The following is a 16,917-nucleotide window of genomic DNA, read 5'->3' on the forward strand; positions in this document are numbered from 1 at the left end:
GAGGTTTGGGCTGAGTGGTTTGCTACCCACCCAAAAGGCCAAATTTTACACCATCTTCTTGTAATACCTGCTGCTGTTGAGACATATAGTTATTTTAAATTATCGCATCAAAAATGCAGAAACATAATAAAAATAATTTAGTTTCAGGGTGACCGTAAAACTTTGGTTTTAAATGGGGCTCTATCCTCTGTAAAAGGAATTAAATCAAATCAGAGAAACTTTGGAGCCTGAAGCACTGCTCCACAGGAGAAGGTCAAAACTTCTCACTTTGACACATCAAACTGTCACTTTAACTTTTCCAGTTTCAGTTGTCTGTTACGGAAAACCTGGCGAAGTCACCACATTTGCTAAATGCTTCGGTGCCACTAAATTTCTACAAAAACCGCAGAGGAATGGGCCACGCGGCTCTGCTCTCGCCGCAGCTGCGGGAAGGTTATTTCTGCGCGGACACCCCGGCCCCATCCACGCTCGGCTCACAGTGAGGACACGTCCCGCGTGCCCGTGTCCCCGCGTCACACGCCGCTCCCCGGTGCCGTGCTGCCAAGTCGGGTGCAAGAGGGAGAAGCGGCACCAGGGCCAGTGCTGCAGCAAGGGGGGACCCGGCTCCGGGCAGCGCCCCCGGCCCCCCGCCACCCCCTCCCACCTCACCGCCTTCCCAGCCCTCTCCTCTCCTTTCCCAGGCAGCCCCTTTCCCCTTTTTGAACTCCTCGCAGCACGTTTCAAAAGCGACCCACTGCGCCGGGAAGAAAAGCCCCTCCAGTGAGATCATTGCGAGACCCCCAGACGTAAGGGTCGGGTGTGAAACGGACCTCCCCCCTCCCCAGCCCCCCGGCCCCTCTGAAAGGCTGTTATGTTTTGTAATCGGATTAGGGGAGCCCTGCGCCCTCCTCCCCGCTCCCATTTACCAGCACGCCCAGTTTGCGCGCCGCCACTCTCCCCGCAGATTGTTTAAGCGAGCCGGGCGCGAGCGGAGAGCTCGCCCGTGCAGCGGCGAGGGTGAGTTCGGACGGCGAGAGCCTGAAAGGTTTAGTCAGCGAACAAATTGCTTCTCTGTAGGGGCCGTTTTCTTCCCAAGTTGAACATAATGATGGCAGTTTGGCGAACAGATGGTGCAGCTAAGCAGATAATCCGGCCGGCCCCGCGAGCTCGGGGAGAGGCAGCACCGGCTCTGCCCGCGGCTCCAGGGGCCCGTCCCGGGACAAGCGGGTCGTGGCGGCTGGGTGATGATCGGAGCTTGGGCGAGCACCCCACTGTCACACTGCTTCTGCTTCGAGGGTGGATTGGGTGCCAGACACCGCTTGTGCCTCAGTTTCCCCAGACCTGCGGGGGGGGCTCTCTCCTCCGTGACTTTCAAAACAGGGCTCACCCTCAGATCGCAGCCTGACGCAGGGAGATGTACTGTGAGACAGCACCGCTTTCCCTGCACAGTGGCAAAGGACAGCTAAGAAAAGCTCATTTTACCCTAATTTTCCTATTTTGCCTCTCCCCCCGACAATACTCAAATGTGAAAGAGTCAGAGAAGAAATCCTGCCAGCTTGCAGAGGTTTTGGGGCATGATGCGCATGTGTCAGGGGTGCTTTGGCCCTCCTGTTAAACAAGGATTTATTTAAAATAAAACAGGAGAAAAAGCCTGAGGCCCGGCAGAGGAGGGCGCAGACCCGTCTGCACGGAGCAAACCCTGCCCGTGCCGCTCCGGCACCAGGGACCCCTCCTCGCGCCGCGGGGCTCTCACGGGATGCACTCCAGACACACTGCGCTGCACCCCTGCTGCAAGGGGGGGGTCACTTAATTCACGTTTCCCCCCCGCGCCAGCCATGTCCCCTGAGAGCCCCGGCTCCGGCAGCTCCCTTGCCCTCTCCCACGGCAGCCCAGCTGCCAAGAGACCTGCTTAAATCACCTCTTGCTAATGCAGCAGCTCAATCAGCTACTCAAAGGGTGTTCTACAAGGAAAAGCAATAACAACATCTCTCTGTTACAGCTGGGGAAACTAAGGCACACAAAGAGGTGCATGAGAGTCCATTGGAATTAGAGGCAGGACAAAGCCTGGGCTCCCGGCGTACGTGTCCTTACACATCCGCAGCCCCCGCCGCCTCCCCACCCCCAGGAACAGCTGATACCGTGTGCTGTTTGATAGAAAGCCAGCTAATCATCTTTCCCACCTTCGTTAGAGTGTGAATCGTTATCCGAGCGACACCTGTAAAGCTCCTTGTCAGACGAGGCTGGTGCACGCGTCTAATAATGGGCACCAGATGGGAGAGGGAAGGCTCGGGAGAGGAGCAGGGGCCCAACCATCCCTGCGCCGAACAAAGAGCAGCACCCGACAGCTTCCCGTCGTGGCACGGCATCCCCGGCACCGGCAGCACCAGCACCAGCGCCGGGCCGTGCTGTGCCGTGGCAGGGGAAGAGCCGTGGCAGCACCGGTGGAGGACGACCAGCCCCTGCTCGTGGTACTAAACATCTCGATAACTCCCAAGCAGCCCCTGCCCTTTGGAAAAGGACCTTGCAAAAGCAAACTGCAGCTTGAGGTTGAAGGCAGGAGAGGCACTGAGCCCCCGTAGCGTGCCCAGTGCCCGGGACCGGGCACCCCAAATCCACCAAGGCGCATCCCGCTGCGTCTCAGAGCATCCTCTCGCTGCCAGCCTGGCAGGGGCCACCCCCGGGTGCAGACAAAGCCTCCGGGGCACCGCGGGTTACACGGTGACAGGGAGGACACGGCGTGAATTAGAGACAGCTCCCTGCACTGGGGCTGATCCAGAGACCCCCAGACTCCTTTCCCAACCCCAAAATGGGGGGCCAGAGCTCAGCCCCTCTGCCAAGCCACCCCCTAACAAAAGCCCACACCATCTCAAACCCGCTGCAATTATGAAGCTCCATTTTCAGGCCCCCATTCATCATCAGCACCGTAATGAGCCTCCGGGCACCATCAGTGGGGGCAAAGTAATTAAAATCGCTGGCATGGCGGCCGCGTGGGTGGCTCTGTTGTTCGGTGCTGCCGGAGCCCGTTCCTGGGCAAGCGGGCAAGGCCAGGCCGGGCAGGGCCTCAAAGCGCCGCGTCTCCCCGCGGGCTAACAATCAGCTCGTTCTTTGCCGGGTTAAAAGAATAATAAAATAAAATAACACAGGGAATAAAGGCCCCAGTAAAACTGGGAGTCAAGTTTATTTACAAACTGAATATGAAGTGAAGGGCCTGGAACAAAGGTGTTATGTAAGGGACAGTCACTAAGGGGCTCTTTACCCACACTAATTGCCACTTGCTCCGCGATACCCATTTATCTTGCAGCTGAAACGGCCTCCTCAGCCTTGCAGGTTCAAGCACTGCTCGTTTCCAACGCTGCCCGGCACAATTAGCATGCAGGAGCAGCGGCCGATGCAGTTTCACTGCCCAAACCCACCAAGAAGCCTCACACCTCCTCAAAAAAGTGGCTTCGAGCCCGGACCACTGGATGCACCGGCAAATCTGTCCTGGCAGGAAGAGATGCTGCCTGCGTGGGACCTCGGCGTCGGTCGTGGAACGGGGAGGGATGACAGGGCTCCGTCCTGCCGGAGGAAGAGGAGACCTCCAGGTCCCTGCATCACCCGACCCGAGCGGTGACGAGCAGCAAAACCACCCCGGGATGCTCGGGAGCGGCTGCAGCGTGACAGCGGACGGCTGCGAGAGGAGAAGGGAGGATGAATGAGCTTGGAGCTCGCGAGGACACTTCCAAGTGCTCCAGCTGGAAACTGTCCCCAGATGTGAGAGATGGAAGGGCAAAGACTAGTCGAATAAAATTTTAAAAAAGCACTGAGGGGGAAGGAGCTGTCGTGACCTGCAGCACGTGGTGTCCCTGCAGTTTGTGGTCCTTCGCTGCCATCTTTGCTCTCGCCCTCGGCACATCCAGGGGTGTGAAGACCATGGAGGGGCCATTAGCTCCGCTCCGGCCAAACGGGCAGGAGAGGGAGGAAGAGGAGGAGGCAGCATCCCCGGGAGCCGAGAGGTCAATTTTATTGACAAACTGCCTCTTGAATGGAGCGCAGGGAACAATGCCGGCCCTCAGCCCGGGTCAATCGCGACTGTGTAAAGCAAGAGGCCGGCACCAGCGGCCCCGGGAAAGCCCTCCAGGCGAGTGGCCTTTACCACCATGTTTGCATAACCCCTGACCCCTCCTTTTGGGGTTTAATTGAAATCCCAACTTGGTGACAAATTGGCATGACCAGCGGGCTGGAGGGTGGAGGGCGAGCGTGGAAGCGATGCCGGGAAACCGCGTCCCTGCTCCGGCACAGACCAACCTGCTGCCCCTGCCCATCCTGCACCGGACACCTGCCTGAGTGATTTAATCCACACCCAAGCTGTTTGAATCACAGCGTGGTGCTTCTCCTCCCACATCACTGCCCAAAGGCTGCCGCCATGGGCTTGGACAGGCAACTGTCCGGCTCCGCGAGCAGCTCTGGCTCAGCACGGGCAGGAGCAGGCAGGCGCTGCCTGTAGATGTGCAAGGTTCCTTCGTAAAAGCCTGTTTGGGCTGAAGTCTCCTTGGACTCGGATGCTCTGATGCCGCTTTAACCACAGATACCCGGGCGGAGGCATCTGCAGCCTCGCAGACCCCCTCCCCACAGACCCCTCCTCTCCCTGCCACAAGGGAAGGGCCAGAGCCCTTCACCAATCTTTTGTGTTCAAGTAAAAGCTGCTTTTTAGAGCCAATACTAGAAATGAGCTTTTGAAAAACAAATACGACTGAAGCCCCAGAGCAGTTCCCACAGACTGGGGATCAAACAACCAGCACCGAGCCAAACAGGGCTAAGCTGTCCCATTGCAGAAGCTCCGGCGAGAGAGGTGAGAAATGACAGATGCACCCTTGTGATTGCAGAAATCTCATTTTCTGCAGAAACCAGACTAAAAAAAAAAAAAAAAAAAAAAGACAAAAAGCCCCAAAGCAGCCACCTCAAAATCCCCATCCCTTTTCCAGAGCATGAGCAGCATCGCAGCCTCCCCGCACAGCCCGTCGGCGATGCAGAGCTGTGCTGCACGAAGGCACCACCGCACCTGGGATGGGTGTCGAGGTGGGTGTTAGTGCTGGCGAAAGGGACCCTGCGGAGCTACAGCACAATCCTCCACAGTGCTAATATTTTCCCTTCACTTTTTCCCCCTGTCCCAGAATACTGTAATCATCAGACGCTGAGATTAGACTGCAGAGTTTTCCTGCCCACAGGTAGATATTTAATATTTTACATCAAGTAGCTCATCCAAGATGAATCCCAGCTGCTCTTTAAAGGGAATGGAGCAACGTCTGGTCCCATGTGCAACCAGGGCCCCAAAGTGCAAATGGCACAAGTGGGGCTTGCACCAATTCCAGCCAAAACCTGAGCGATTTCCCCGTGTAGGTGAGAGCCCATGAGCCCCCGAGGCTCCTGCCCGCGGCTTTGCCAGCCCACCCTGGCAGGACTTGGGCTGCTCTGCTCGGGTGTCCCACACTTCGGAGCATCGATGAAGTTTTTACGGTACCAACAGGAGACTTTCACCCCGTAACTGGCATCTGTACGTCCAACTTGCACTAAATCACCTTAAAAATGGAGTGACCCCACTTTAAGGCAAAACTCAAAAATATTCCAATTAATGCCTACTTCACCATCTGCACCTCATTTGCAAATCGTTTACAAATAATTTACGGGGATTTTTACATATCCTAAAATACTCTTAACTGCAGGTTTCATGTCTGTCACCTGTCACTGACTAATACATTTCCCTGCTATTATTGTTATTATTACTATTAAATGTGCACCCATCCAATTCATACATCAGACACCCCAATGATGAGGACAGAGCCGGCAATAACCAGGGTCTGTTTTCAGGAGCTGCAGGCACCAGGGATGATGAGACTCATGCGAGCAACCCCTTGTCCCCTCCATCAGGACATCTCGAACTGGTTTGCAAAAGAGAACTCAACTGACATTTTGCAGGGGGAGAGGTGCAAGGTGGGAGGTAACTTGCCTCCAGTCACTCCAATAAACTGGGGGCACTGGTGGGGACTGGGCTGTGGTCCTTTCATCCTCCTGCCTTCTCATGCAACCCTGGAGTTTGCCATGTTTCAAAGGAGAGAAATGGACTGCAATGTTGTGTTGCTTAACCTCCTTACCTCCCAGCCCCACGCATCCTTGTGAGCAAATCCGGGATGATTTCATCCCTCCCCAGTTTCTCTCCCACCTCCCAGGACAACGGGTCCTCCCGCTCAGCTGTCATTTTGCCACCCTCCCGCCCACCCTGCGGGTCACTATTCCTCCAAACAACCTTTGGTTTCCACCAGTTGAGGTTCTCAAGGGCTTCTCGCACGAAACCCTTTGAGGTATTTCACGCAGGGCTCGAAAAGGCTCCTGCTTCCTCTGGGGCGCATCATCATGGCAACCGGCTTCAATTCAGCGCAGATCCAGGCTCCCAGCTGGATCCTCGGGCACGCCAAGTCCCCCCGATACCCCTCCGCTGGCACAGAGAGGCCAAAGGAGCGCACGGGTCCCAGGATCACGAGGAACTGGCCCAGCCCCATTTCCCAGTCCCCATCCTCATACATATTCCCTTCCAGTCACCCCGCGCCTTTCTCCGCGTGTTCTTCTTTTGCGAGATCTGCCCTCCTCTTCCCCACTCCCACCGGGCGCTTCCCCCCTCCCCGCGCTCCTCCTCTGTCCCCAGCATCCCCCTTTCTCTCGGCTCTCTATAAACAAAGCGCTTCAGTGTCTGGGGGAAGAAAAGTTGCATTATGCAAATGGGAAAAAGCGAACAGGAGATTTCTCACTCCGAGAACCCCCATTCCGGGCCTGCACCTCGGTTTCCATGGCATGACCAAAGCCTGCTGGAGGCTGGTTTGCATACGGATGAGAGAGGAGATGAAATCAGCACGAAAGCCCATCGCTGACAGAACACCATTGTTTAGCCTGTCTGATTTGGAGGCTAATGAAATGCCATTAAAAAAAAAAAAGAGAGAGAAAGAGAGGGGGGGAAAAAGCCGCTTTCATCCTGGCTTTGGTCAGTGATGGGGAGGGGGCGTTAAATATGACGATGGAAGATCATCTGCACGATGGGGTTTGGGGTGAAGGTATTCTCGCACTGGGGAAGGAAATTCCCAGGATGCACTGGCCGTGCGAGCCGGAGCGATGCTGACAGGAGATGGTGCTGTGGGCAGAGCAGAGGGAAAATCAGCTCTGCTCCTCTTGGGGAGGTGCAGCAGCACCCAGCATGGAGGTACCCCAACCCACCCCAGCCCACCCCAACCCACCCCAACCCACCCCAGCTCACCCCACCCCACCCCAACCCACCTCAGCCCACCCCAACCCACCCCAAACCACCCCAACCCACCCCAGCCCACCCCAACCCACCTCAGCCCACCCCAACCCACCCCAACCCACCCCAGCTCACCCCAACCCACCCCAAACCACCCCAGCTCACCCCAACCCACTCCAACCCACCCCAACCCACTCCAACCCACCCCAGCCCACCCCAGCCCACCCCAACCCACTCCAACCCACCCCAGCCCACCCCAACCTCAACAGCAGCCGTGAACCCACCCATCGCCCAGGACATCACGGGAAGGGCATTGACCTGCTCAAAACCCCTCTGTGACCGGGAAAGACACAAGACCAAGCACATGGGCTGTGATGGGGCTCTCCTGGCTGCAGGTTTGCAGGGTAGAATGAACTAAAAACTTGAAACCAAAGGCTGGAGCAGGAAGAGGGTCAGCGAGCAGGCTTGGTGCATGAACACTCCTTCCCCATGCAGGAAGCTGCCACCGTGCTGGCAGAGAGGGAAGAGCCGTGAGCATCTCAAAGGACAACACAAAGTACAGAGAGAAACACCCATGGGTGCCTCTTCTCCCCGCTCCTCGGGCACATTCCCGATGCACCAGGCTAAGGAGGTCCCGGCCCCTCTCCCCGTGCCCCGGGATGGTGGGACGGATGGAGCCGAGCGCGGCCGCCGGCTCTCGGCCCCGCAGCTCTCCTCCCCTTGCCACGGCCACCCAGTCCCTCTCCCGCTGCCAACGGCACATTGTCTCCAGTGTGTGCCTTCCAGAACAGTGTGATTGGCCTTGAAAGGGCTGATTTGCTTTCCCCGGCTCATTGAAACGCTGGAGACCAAAGCCTGTTCCCTCCAGGCGCTCAGAAACCTGGCACCCTTTCCACTTTGCCTCCCCGTGCCCCTTGCCCAGGGGCTCCTGCTGAGATTTTGCTGTCAACAGAGTTTTGTTCCCTTTCTAGGGCGGCACAGAAGGGACACAAGGACCTTGAAAATGGCAGCTTCTTTGACACCGCTATTCTCCTTCGACCCCCCTGGCTGAATAAACAACTCACAAAAATGGAGTTTACTGTATTTCCTCCTTGGGGGAAAACACTGCATCTTGGTCCTAATTAATTTACCTAATTAACATTATCTTTATTGGGTCTGTATGCAAAGACCTCTTTCTGTACTGGCTGGGACAGAGGAGAGGAAAAAAAAAAAAAAAAAGGAATAAAATATATTCAGGCATCTCCCAGCCCCGACTGTAAAAGGGACATCACAGAAAGAAGTGCTCCCATCATTTCAGCCTGGGAGAAAGCGGCCGCGGGAGAATCACCTCCACCTCCTCCCTTTTGCAAACAGAGCACGGGACGGGGCCGTGTTACAGCACAGCAGCCTCAGAGCTGCAGTGCATGGAATCACCAAATCAGTCTGGTTGGAAAAGCCCCTCAAGATCATCGACTCCAACTGTTACCCACCCCTGGCACTGCCCCATGTCCTGAGAACCTCATCTCCGTCTGTCCAACCCCTCCAGGGATGGTGACTCCAGCACTGCCCTGGGCAGCCTGTTCCGATGCCCCACAGCCCTTTGGGGAAGAAATTGTTCCCAAGATCCTTGGGGAATTAACTGCTGCGTGTGCCTGAGGACACTGGGGTGGATGAAGTGTACGGCACGGGGGATACCGACAGACAGATACTGTGAACCAGGGAGCCAGGAAGATGCCCGTGTAGCACCCTAAAATTCAAGGCACTGCCTGACTGCCATTAACCAGGGAGCTCTGTGCCCGTTTATTCCTGCCAGGACTCTGCCTCGTGTTTGATTTTTCCCAGCGAACCATCCACCGCCACTGCTCCTGCCCAGCGGAGCCCTGCTCTGCTATTTTGTTCTTTTCCCTGCCAGATGCCAGCTCTCTTCAGCCTTTTTCGTCTCCACATGCTTAGCTTTGCCGCATAGTTCCGGAAATCAGAAACAAAAGGAGAGGAAAGAAAATAGGCTGGATCTGGTCGGGGGGGAGGCGGAGGAGGGGGAGTTTCCCTTCCGTTAAGCTTTTCGCAGCTCTCCCTGCCTCCCAATATGAGACACTATATGGCATCTCACATGACGAGCGCTCGTACCCACGTGTGCGGCCACGTGATGAGGTGCCCGGCTATGCCAGGCTGCGGGATGAAGGCAAAAAGGGAGAGTCTGGGTCCCCAGCCTGGCCCCCGCGGCTGGACAAACACGAGGATGCAGAGGAGAGAAGCTCCTCTCCAGACCCGCACCCCCAAAAACCGCGTGAGCTGCCAAAACACGCGCGTTGGGGAAAAGCATTCCCAGGCCGTGTGCTTCCTGGCTTTTGTGGCTTAGTGTCGGTGTGTAAGATCTGTGATTTCAGGGCAGGACAGGGACTTGGTCCTGCTGTTGCTAGCGGGGTCCCTATAGATCAGATGCTGGCAGCCAAAACTTCCAAAACATTGTGAATTGCAGAGTCTGAGCTGCACATCTCTGCCTCCACACCCTCCCGTCACCCCCGCTTTGAACGAGGCTGTCAGCACGGGTTTGGGTGTCCACAACATCAGAGTCATTTAATTTACAGATATTTTTATTTTATAAAGGGAAATCTCCCATCCCAGGCTTCATAATCATTAGCCGAAACAGCCTGCAATCATCCTATAAATTGTTTTCCTCACCAAAATAAAGTCCCAGCTCAGTATGTGTTTGCATTTGGAAATGTCAGCTCCCCGCAGCAGCCCGCTGCCTTTCCCACCAGCCCTGATTTATGACCGCACGGAATCTTAACGACGCAATAGGCAGCTCTCGTCCTCAGGAACCCGGTCAGGTTTCTCCATGCCGGAGGAGCGATGGGCAGAAAGCTTTGTGCGTCCTGGTGGTCACAGAGGAGCACGGGAAGGTCTCTGCACTGCAGGCATCCCCCTCTGCTTTGCTTTATTCAGAGAGGGTCGGAGCAACTCTCCAGCCCCGGGAGTCGCACCGCAGCCTGCGCAAAGCCCGCCCGGGCAGCAAGGCAGGGGCTGGCTGGCTCAGGAGCTGCAAAGTGTGAGCGAGCAGCAACAAGAGCTGAGGAAACGGGCTGTGCAGCCGTGCCAGAAAGGGATGTGCCCAGAGATAAACGAGGGCTAGCACGGCTCTGCTGCTCCAGCACCATTTTTCCACGCGTGCATCTCCCAGGTTGTGCTCTCCTGCCACAAATCTGCTTTAGGCTGCTGGAAGAGGAGCACAGCAAGCAGAGGGGCTGCTCTCGGTTCCCAAAGCAAAGCCCTGTGTTGCCTCAACGGACAAACATGATGGCGAGAGTCAACCCTGCAACGCAATCTGCTGAAGGCAGAAATCTCCACAGCCCAGCTAAAAACCCAGTCAGATTGTGGAGGAGAGACTTCAGACGTCTTCACCTGCCTGCTGGGCCGGGCAGAGGGAGATGCTCTCACCATCAGAAACCTGCTATTAGCAGCAGGTGCTTTGTCCATCCCATTCCCAGCTGCTGCGAGACTTCCAGTAATTCTCACTGACCTCATTTTCACTTAATTTTGTAAATCATTTTGGGGTTCTTGTTTTTCATTTTACTCTCTTTTTAATTTGTTGTTGTTTCCCTCTGAGCTGGAGTTTGTCATTTAATCAACTTAGACCCAGATAGCCTGGAGGGTGTTTGGGGAAGGGGGGTAGGGGGGTAAGAATGAAAACGCTAATGTCACATCACCTCCCTAAAATGAGTTTTAATTGTAATCCTTTAATCCCTCTCAGATGGCCCTCTCTCCACTGATGTTTTTCATAATTATTCCTTGCCATTTTCCCATCGGTCTAAGAAGTGTCTTCAAGAGGGAGGGGGTGGAGAAAAGGCCCTTTTATAAAATAATAATAATGGGCCAAATTAAGACACAAAGAGGGAAATAACAAGGGGGCAAGGGCTGCAGAGACAGAATGGGGATTATTAATGCCTCCCCCCTCAGAAATTTCAGTGCTGGTGCTCTCAGCCACCCCAATCAGTGGGCAATTGAACGTTGTTTGCTTGAGTGGCTGCACCCTCCTACAATGACCCACATTTAGCCAAGTGGCTGCATTGACAGAGGACCAGGTGCGCAGGATTGGGAAACTGCCACGAGCAGCGTCTCGCCAGCCTGCCCCGCTCCACACACACGGGTCTGCACGGGACCGGCCACCTCCAGGACGGGTCCCACCTGCCCGAGCCGTGGATGAGATGGTCAGCGGGAACATCCCCTCCGTGCTGTGCCACCCTGGAGAGCTTTGGAGAGCATCGTTCCCACCGCTGCTGCCCGCACCTTCACCCTCTGAAACCGGCCAAAACTCAACTCTTAGTCTCGCTCAGATGGAGCCCAAAGGATGCTGAAGATTTTACTCTTGGGGTTGCCTTCCTCAAAACCAGCAGAGAAGGGCCTGGTTGGGTGGGGGAGCAGGTCAGAAAGGGGCTTCATGGAGGTCTCAGCCCTGCCCAAGGGCCACCGAGCCCTTGATGATGATGTCTCCAGCCTTCAACCAGGACCAGTGCTCATTGCACTGGCACCTGCCAGCAGCACCCACTACCACAGCCACCCCTGCTCCTCGGCAAAGCTGAGCCCACAGGGGAGCAAAGTGACCTCTCCCTGACTGATTTACTTGGCTCTGAGCAGCGACGAATTTCCCCCAGGACCGCAGGTCCCTGCTGCTGGAGATGGCCGGGTGCAGCCTCTGCTCTCCCGGTGCCATCGTACACATGGGACCATCACCCAAAGCCTGGTGGAGGGACCGCATCAGCCCCATAAAAGTTTGCTGGATGTTTCTGAGCAGCTTGGAAAGCCATCAGGAACCAAGTACCCAGGCTAATCTGGCACATGGGGACTCAGGTCTCCAAAGATGCAGGGGTGTTGATTCAGGGGAGTTAAGCCCAACCTCCCTTTGAAAGGATGTGGGCCCAGTGAGCATGAGCAGGGAATTGAGATGCCATGAAAGTCTGGTCCCTGAACACAAGCTGCGGAGCTTTCATTAACTCTAGAGTTGCTCTGGCAAAGCACGCCAGCAAAATGGGAACATATACAGACCAGTGAACTTGTGCTTAATCTGGGAAACCTCTTGTACAGGTCTGATGGGGGTTAATCCACCTCTGACATCTCTTTCACACTCTCTCCCCCTCCCTGGCCATAAAACCCAACGATCGTAGCCAATCATCACATTACTTCAATAAACCCGACCCAAAAGACTCTGCTGATGCCTCCTCCCAGCTGTCCTGCTCCCTATTTTGGCTTTCTTGCCCAAACCGCACCATCCCATCCTCCGCCACAGTGCAGGGATCAAATTGACAGTGCATGTCGGTGGCATGACCCTTGGGGACAGCGGGTCGTGGCTGCGGTGACCCCGAAGGCCAAGTGATTCTTGCGGGAACAAAGAGCCCCTGTGCGCCGATGGGCTGGACTTTGTGTGCAATTAACTCTGGTCAAACCAAACAGACCGAGTTCATGAGCATGGAGTCTAAGGGCATCGTTGGGGTTTATAGACTCCGGGCTCCAAGGGAAGGGGGACTGGCAGGAGTGGGAACATTTGAGCAGCGGGAGCTGTAAAATGAGAGGGAAAGACAGCCCTGGACACAAACAAGGCAGGGAGGGGGGCAAAAATAGGATTACAGCAGGGGTACAGCTGACAAATTGTATCAAGCACCAGGAGCATTTGGGGAGAAGAGCTGCAAAGAAAAGGATCCCTTTAATTATCAACGGCTGGGCACCGGAGGAAGAACTGCCTCGTGGCTGGAGGGGAGCGGAGGGACGGACGGACACGGGGCTCCCACCCACAGCCAGGAATGGGGAGGGTGGGCAAACCCTGGCACTGGGGGCCGAGGGCTGGGCAGGGTCCTGAGCACGGGCACCAAGGGGCTGTTTCACCTCTCGTCTGGAGCTGGATCAAAGCAAACCCTGCCCAGCCAGCGTGAAAAGGGGACCTCAGCATCCCAAAGGGTCCTCCTTCCACCCCACTGCATTCCCCCCAAATGCCATCTCTTCCTCCCAAATGGCAGGGCAGAAAAAAAAAAAAATAAATTTGCCATATAGAATTTTGCGAGAATTCCAGTGTAAAAGCATCAAAGCGTTTTGGTTTGAATTCCATCAAAACATGACAGCTATGTGCAGAATTTTCAATTATTTACATAGTACAGTCTCACTAGAGATATAGAATAGACTATTTCTGTTGGAAGGGACCTACAACAATCATCTAGTCCAGATATGATACACAGCAAAAGTTTACTGAAATGAAACAACCAAAATAAAGGTACTTTACGGTGGTTTATATTACCAGCCCTCAATAAAAGCATCAAAATAATGTATTAGAGGAGTCGTTATGTTCTCGACGGGAAATACTCCTGTAAAATGTGTTGATTTCAACAAAACTGAATTTTTCCATTGACATATCACCAAGGAACTGAACATGTCCTCTCCCGTCAGCCTTTAGGAGATGCTGCTCCCAAGCTCAGGCATGAACAAGCCACGTTGGGCTGTGCCCAGAGGCCCTGGGCCACAAAAAATAACCACAAAACCCACTTTTCCCCACCATCTCCCACATCGTCCATCCTCTGCAGCACCCTGGTTTCCAGTGAGGCTTTTGGACAAAGCCACAAGAGCTGATGCTCATGATTTCAATCTTAAAAATCCAGGTCGAGCTGCCTTCTCTTAGGAGAAACATCTCTTCCAACTCATAAAACAAGATATGTCCCTGGAATAAAGGCGGAGGAAGAGGGAAGGCTGGGGAAAACAACCCCCAGCCTTTGCTTCATTTTGAACTGCTGCAGTTTTAGTTTTTTTATAATCCCATTTCCCAAGTGTTTGAGAAGTTTGGAAAGGCAGGTTTGGCTGCAGCCGCCTCTGAAGCGATGCCACAACCCTGGGCAGCCCCGCTGCCCCGTCTCCCAGCCCCTCCCCAGCCCCCCAAACTCCTGACCCCCTCGCCAGCCCCATTTATCGTCCTTCATGGGCAGACACGGGGGCTGGCACGGAGCTGCGGGAAGGAAACACGCAGCTGTGGGTGCTGGAGCAGGGCAGCCGCCCTGCGCCCCAAACCCGGTGCCATCCCCACCCCACAGCGGGGGCAGCTGGGGAGGCTTGGGGACAAACTGGGGTGGGGAGGGGGGAGATAAAAGGAGAGGGGGAAGAAAAAGAAAGGGAAAACAGCCCCCTTTAAAATAAAGAGGAGGAGGAGAGAGCAAAAAGGGTGGGGGGGGGGGTGTAAAAATCGTTAGCACTAATTATCAGGCACAGGGACAAACGATTAATTTGCAAGTCAATTAGTCTCAGATAGGTTCATGTTTCCTGTTCTCAGCCACTGAGGGGGAAAGAAAGAGGGAGATACAACTGTGGCCTTAATCCTCCTCAGAGGCAGCCATGGCGGGGCCGCCTGCTCGTGCCAAGGCGGAGGGAGGGGGGCTACAGCTGGCACTGCCGTGGCGGAGGGGCGGCCGCGGCGAGGGGCCGTTATGTGCCAGTCATTGTGCCCTCCGGAACAGCCCTGGCACTGCGCCGGCGCCATCCCCACCGGGCCCCGCAGGGCAGGCGCCGCCATTTGGGAGCCCCTGCCGCCATTTTGTTGATGCCCAGGGAGGGCAGCAGCTGCCGCGGGCTCTTCCACATGTAGAGCCCGTGGCCGTGCTGCCTTCCTGCCTGTCCCTCGCTCCCCCTGCCAGGCTCGTGGGGCCATGGGGGCCTGCGGGTGTCACCAAGGCCTGTGAGTGCCACCAAGGCCTGAGCGGTTGCTAGGAGACCGAGCGGCCTGGTCCAGCCTGGGGTTATGGCAGCACCATGGGAATGGGGCAGGAGCCTCCTCTGAGCTGGGGAGCTGGTGGGGACCACGCTATGAGGGGCCAGCTGGAAAATGGCCCCATCTCAGCAGCCGAGGAACAAAGCTGCCATCTCTTTGTGTGGGTCCCCAGCCCTGCCCTGCGCAGCAGAACCTGTCAGAGCCCCAAAAGGAACGGGTTTTAGCCCAAAGTTGCTCTCTGAGCCTCAGGCAAGCTGGGGTCCCAACAGGAATTGTGAGGCCAGGGGCTTGGGGCAACTGAGGATGGAGAAGAGTCCAGGAGTCTGGAGGAACGGGACGTGGGATGGGCATTCGAGGTGTCCCCCACCCTGAGCCTGGGTTGTGGTTTCTGTCAACTGGCATTGTTACACAAGAACTCCCAAAACCAGCACTGTAAAAAGATATATTTCCTAGGACCGACTTGAGGACTCCATCAAATGTCATCCCGTACTCAAGAAACACGGGGAAAAAACTGAAGGAGCTCAAAGCAGCCGACGGAGAAAAGCATCAGAGGGACCAACTCAGAGCAAGGTAGAGAAGTGCCAGCAGCCCCGGCTCCGTCCAGCGGGACAGACAGCCCCCAAGGACACACGGACACCCACCGCACCGCCGGGACAACGGGCACCCTCACCGCCTCCTGCTCCAGACACCCCCGAGCCCCAGTTCACCCCGGGCAGGACGTGGCGGCCGCTTGAGCTGCGTCTGCACCCCGTGTGTGTGTGTTCGTGCCCGGGAGGGTGCAGCGCATGATCTGAATGTGCGCCGCGTTCCCCACGCTCTGCGCGGGGATATTTGTGTGCGTGTGGACACAACATGTCTGGGACCTGACAAAAGCCATCTGATTGACACAGAAAAGGGGGCTGACAAAAGGCCAAGCGGGGCTGGAGAGCCGTGCACAATGCTGGTCGCTGGTACCACGCGCAAGGGTGGGGGATCGAGGGAGGCAGGGGGGAGCAGGGTGGCTTTTAAGGACACCTCTGGCTTCCACATTTAAAAATATAGATATATTAGGGATCCTTCAGCCTTGCTTTTGAGCAAAGAGGGAGCTTTTGCACCTAGCCGGAGAGATTTTTAACATGCATCTTCATCCTCAGCGATGGCGATAACATTTTTGCTGTTGTCCCACGGCTGCAGCCGACATGGGGTCCTTAGTGCCAGGTGAAACACGTGTCCAGAGACACCTGGAAGCGCCGTCCTTCGCCAAAAGCTTTTATAACCCCTTGCAATGCTAAAACTCAACAGGCTGCAAAACGCCGAGAGCGAGTGGTCTGAAATTTGGTTGAAACGCCTGCAGAGCAGAGGGCGGCGGAGCTGCGCCCTGGATGGTGCATCAGCATCCGAGAAATGTCACCTTGCCCTGCCTGGGGGAGCGGGCGCTGCCACCCGTCCCTTCGAAAAGCCCTCACGGTGCTGGGGGGGCCGTGATAAAAAACACACTTGTTTTTCTTGTTCTAGGCAGCTAATTCCAGCTGGAGGGTGCCGAAACCCTCCCCAAGCCAGGACCCAGCTGAATCCCCAGGAACGCTTGCATTTTCGAAGTATCATGCTCAGAACCTTTTTAAAATTTCGTTTCATTAATCCATTTATTTATTTTTTTATTTTTCTCCCCTCTCGCCTTAGCCAGGAACAAAAGTGTTTGTGGTTTAAACGTCTCCACCGCGACAGGGAAGTCCTGGAGCAGCAATTGCTTTGCTGCACAAACCACGCTGCCTCGGAACGCTCCGAGCAGGGAGGGTAAAAAGACATGATTTATCTTTTAAAAAATGAAAACTCACCACACCTGCTCTTGTTTCGCTTTTACCGTATCCTGAAAATTTCAGCCAGCTTCATGAAGCTTTTGCACCTGATTGTCTCAAGGATTGTTTTTCAATCAAAACTAGTTTTGACCTGAGTTTTAAAACTCTCATTATTCAGC

This window comes from Caloenas nicobarica, chromosome 31 (assembly GCF_036013445.1).
Source record: "Caloenas nicobarica isolate bCalNic1 chromosome 31, bCalNic1.hap1, whole genome shotgun sequence".
NCBI classification, from domain to species: domain Eukaryota; kingdom Metazoa; phylum Chordata; class Aves; order Columbiformes; family Columbidae; genus Caloenas; species Caloenas nicobarica.